Below are 5,086 nucleotides of genomic sequence, written 5' to 3'. Positions count from 1 at the left end.
GATTTATTTATTTTTTCAAAGGCCGGTGAAGTTTTGTCAAAATTTGAGATATCAAAAAAGTACTCCAGAGTGTTGTTCAGCATGGGGGTGAGTAGAAAATGAAGGCTAATCATGTTTTGGGTGTACTATTCCTTTAATGCCTAATTGTCTAACCTGAGTTTCCAAGCCATTCTGTTGCTGTGTCAAAGCTCACATCCCATCTCTGGATTTATGAGTCTTGTCTCACTGAGGCTGAAATAAGGATAAAATTGGACACATCTATGCAGCTCGTCGTCACACGGCGGCCATGCTGAAACATCATGTCCACATCTCAGAACGCTGGTTATCTCCCACATACATGCACACATCAGTCTGTCATCCATTCTCCATAGAACCTTCTAGGTACTGCTTATGTTGCTCTCCTAATACCAGACTTAGCAATGACACTGGGGCTGAGACCCCCTCAATAGTGATTCATTGCTTTAATCACTCTGACTCTCCAACTTCTCACTGACAGTGCCAGGGTTTGACACATCACTGCCTCCTCTCACCCTCGCCCATTTGTCCTATTTAGAACGCTGTCTTTCGCCATATAGACAATTAGACGCTGGGAATAGTGACGGCGGCAGAGGGGAGCTGGTAAAATACAGCTGGGGTGCAGCCTGGGGGCTAAATGGCTCTGAATGTTTAGGATGAATATTTCCCCTGCTCTTCTCAGACATGGGGGGTTTTCTGGCATCTGATCTGACATCTTGACTGGGGAAAAGTGCAGTTTTATCAAACGTCTGTGCTGCTCTTTTTGAAAAGCGTGATAACCTGTGTGGTCGTTAAACTGGCAGTTCCTCCCCGTCTGATCTTCCATGACCTCACTCTGTTCTGCTCAGAGTGGTTATAGCATTATATTCACAGCACTGGAGCAACCCCTATAAGTCTCATATCGATTTTTGCCTCAGTCTCTCTTTTTATTGCTGCATGTGGAGAAGGACAGGATCAATCACACCTCTTTTCCCCAACTTTAGACCCAAAGGCAGTGGCCTCAGTCACTCTAGCATAGAAGTGGCTGAAAACGGTCCATAATATCTTTACTTTGAGGCATAAGAGTTAATGCAGCTGTGCAAAATGAAATGTAGTTTTGTATACACTGTGTATATAAAATGACAATAAATGTTTTCTAAGTCTAATTCTTCTCTCTTTAAATGTAAGATGTGAACTGCATAATGAACAAGACTTGTCTCATGGGTACTGAAGCTACTCAGCCTTTGTTGAAAGAAACCGTTAGAAAACGGGTTACATTTCTCCCTTAGTAAGGTCAGTCAATTCCATTCTATTCAGTTTATTTCTATAGCTCCAATTCACATCATGTCATCTCAGGTCACTTTCCAGTTCACCAGATCATCCAGTCAGATTGATTCAAAGTTTTCTATCTAAGGAAAACCAGCTGATTGCATCGACTCATTGACTCTTCAGCAATCCCTCACACTAAGCATGCTTGTAGCGACAGTGGAGAGGAAAAACTCCCTTTGAACAGGAAGAAACCTCCAGCAGAACCAGGCTCAGTGTGAGCGGCCATCTGCTGAGGCCCACTGGGGTTCAAGGAGACAGAAGCAGACATAGAAAAAGAAGCATAGATACAAAAGGCAACTGTCAACCAGCTCCACAGGCGGCCCCGTCCAGGAAACACACAGCCAGGCAGACGAGCTCCGAGCCAGCTCCCATGCCAGAGGATGAAGAGAGCACATCCAGTTAGTCACAGTCAGAGAAACAGGACTACACTGGAAAACAGGCCAAGCTCCAACATCTAGAAACAAAGGTGTTGATGGCAGCAGCACAGCTGATATTTCTCTCCAGGATGGAGTCACAGCCAAACAGGAACAGACCAGATGAAGCTACTATGAGAAAAAGCAGAGAGAGCAGAACGTTAGAGATTGAACTAACAGATTCTGCAGAGTGGGAGAATAGAGATAGAATGAAGCAGAATGATGAAAAAGGGGTCCCTATGTCCTCCAGCAGTCTAAGCCTATAGCAGCAGAACTATAGAGATAGCTCAGGATAACCTGAGCCACTCTAACTAGAAGCTTTATCAAAAAGGAAAGTTTTAAGCCTAGCCTTAAAAGTAGAAGTAGAAATACATCAGACATCTCTGTCCAGAAATGTGCAGTTCTAGGAATAGTGTGGTACATTTTTTTCTTTATGCGGGGGTATGTAAACTTTCAAGCTCAGCTGTATCCTGATGTGTGTTCAGTCCATCGCACCAACAGCGTTAAGGAATCTTGTATCAAAACAAGTTGTAAACATGTCCCAAAGTTTCTATTTTGATTTGTGGCCTATTTCATGTTACTTAAATTTTTTCTAGAATACCTCCTAATTAGATCAGAATATCTGGAACATTCTGACTTAATGCCTTATCTTGGTTTTAATACCACAACCACTTCTTATCTGGGACAAAAATAAACCAGCTTCATGATGTAAATACATCTTTAGCTCTATGAACAGAATACCGTGACCAGCTCAGGCATCTGGAAGGTCTACCTGAAAAAACTGTTTTGTCTCAAAGATGTGGAGTATTTTAGGTTTTGGACATTATAAACTGCAGGCGTTGCTTTATTTAAATTCAAACGTTGTGTTTTGATCTGAAGCTAAGAAAGCATCAACATCTTTGTTAATCAGCTATTAACCTGTGAATCTTAAGAAACTCTTCTGGTTAGAAAATTGAAATCGGTTTGCAAATAGTTTCCCAGCATCCAATCTAAGTCCAAACCTATAATGTCGGAAAAATCTCATTCTGAAGCCAGAAACTTCAAAATGCTCTTTTAAGAGCTTCTGTCAGTCGGCAATTTTGAAGCCTGGCTGCAGGAATTTCCTCCCCCGTGGGAAGGAAATTATTTGTAAGTTAAGCACAGCTGGTGGGTGATGAAGCTTAGCTTGAAGCCAGAGTTGCAATTTCACCTTAAATGCATTAAAGAGCCTGAGGGCAGGGATGTGAGGAGGAAAGATTCCTCACAGACCTTCCACTGTTGTTAGATCAACCACAAAAATGACTACTTCTAAAGATCTCTGTTTAATTACTGCAACAGCAAGTCTATTCCAACAATAACCCAAAATGCAAATGTTTAGTTAATTATATAAAATGTAATATCCGTCTCAAATTTATCAAGGAAACTTTTCATGTAGAGCAGAATGAGGAGATAAGAGGAGCAAGTCTTGTGCTTCGTGTTGGATATAACTTCACAGAGGCTAGTTTGAACTTCTGGCTCCATATTTCTGTCTGCCAGCTCAGAATGTGAATACACAGCCTGCAGGATCAGGCTGGATCAGGATTCAGCTGCTTCCATCTCACAGCAGCAGAGTTTGGGCTCCTCATCCTTTTTTTAGTAGACTGGCTCCTTGCCCTGATGCCCCCGAATCGGGTTATTGATCCTTCAGTCACTTTTTTACTTTCATTTCCTGCCATGATTTTACAGCGAGACCATTTCTACTTTCACCTAAGGGATATTTGCAGTTAAAAATATTTGCTTAGCAGAAGTCACTATCCGTGTGAGCTCGATTTAGAGAGCTTCATTGTATCTTCCAGTCAGAGAGAAAAATTTGCTTTGATATAGAATATTAACTCCGGCAGGACCGTCTTTCTGCAGCCCTTTGCACAGCAGTGCATGGAAAACATAGAGCCCGTTTGTGTGTGTGTCTGTTTGAGTCGAACCCCAAGAGAAAAGAGTCAATCTTGAACGTAATGAAAATGCAAATCTGCATCTCCCGCTCCGACCTGTGCTGTCAGTCAGCATCACAATTCTCCATTCAGTGACTGACAAAACAGCCCAACAATCCGGCCAGATGTGACGCGTACAAATCGCTCCGCCAAGCCGTCTCCATCACTCATTACAAATAAATCAATCCCCTTTATTGTTATGTTCTCTCCTCCTGTCTATTGATTTCTGTCATCCCTCTACTTGACCGGGTTGTTTTGTCTTTATCCCTCCTTACAGCAGCTTACCCCCCAGACATTTGAAATAAAATAATGCCACAGAAGTTCAATCGACCATTTAACCTGTAATTTATTCATGGTTGTTTTTAGTGACAGTTTAGAGGTAATGGCTTGTGCACCCTGTTGAAGGCTACCAATTCTAATTATAGTTGTTTAATTCCCAGAATAACAGATTTGAATTCAGAAATCAGTTGATAACTGGAGATGGAAGATTGTTGATTCTTGATCGGCTCTGAAAAATCAGGTATTTTCCCCAATCAGCAAACCCACCAGGCCTTAGTAAAGTTTATTACAGTAGTGGGAATTCCAAAGTTTCCCCACTTTCCTTGATGGGCCCTTGGCAGTGTTGGGATCTGGAGGTCTGTCCACTTTCTCCACCAGAGGGCGTACGAGATCTCCTGGAGCCAGGGCTGATTGCACCACCTGTTCCTCATCTGCTCATCAGGAGATCCGTACTTAAGGAGGCGGAGGGCTTCACTCCAGTGCCAGAGTGTTTGCCAGTAACGATTGAACCTGCCTGAAACCTGAAACTCTGGAGAGTTTCTCTGCTGGTAATCTGCCTGTCCGTTCTCAGAAGTTCTCTGGAGAACAGTTCCTGCCAAAGATCTGCCTGCCCGCTCTCAGAAGATGACCAGTAACTCAATCAGTGACCTGTCTGCACTCAGTAAGGTCTGCCTCCACCTCAGCCCTCTGCCTGCCGTCAGCCTCTGGACCCTCAAGGTTCCCTCCCTCTGCAGCTCTGCTCCACCCAAGAACAGGTACAGCCCTGATACATTCTCAACCTGTAAAATTCCCTGGACCTCCGCTAAACTTCTCTGTCCTCCCCTGCAGTGAACCCACTTGTGACCAGTCAAGCCTCTACTGAACCTGATCCATTGTTGTTCTTTATTGTAAATAAATCTTTGAACTTTTCTTCTGCCTCCGAGTGTTCTGCATGTGGGTTAGGCAAATTAAGCCGAACATGACAGGCTGGTCCTTGGCTGGTCCTTGGCTGGTCATTGGCTGGTCATTGGCTGGTCCCCTACACATCCTTTTTCAACATCGATCTTTGTACTAAAATATTCTTTCTGTCATGATTTGTGGACATGAAAAGTTAAAAAGAAGCGCCATCTCCTGGTCATACCCTGT

Source organism: Cyprinodon variegatus, unplaced genomic scaffold, assembly GCF_000732505.1.
Source record: "Cyprinodon variegatus isolate N-32 unplaced genomic scaffold, C_variegatus-1.0 Scaffold1736, whole genome shotgun sequence".
NCBI classification, from domain to species: domain Eukaryota; kingdom Metazoa; phylum Chordata; class Actinopteri; order Cyprinodontiformes; family Cyprinodontidae; genus Cyprinodon; species Cyprinodon variegatus.
The sequence above is the reverse complement of the archived record's forward strand: the minus strand, read 5'-3'. Positions refer to the sequence as shown.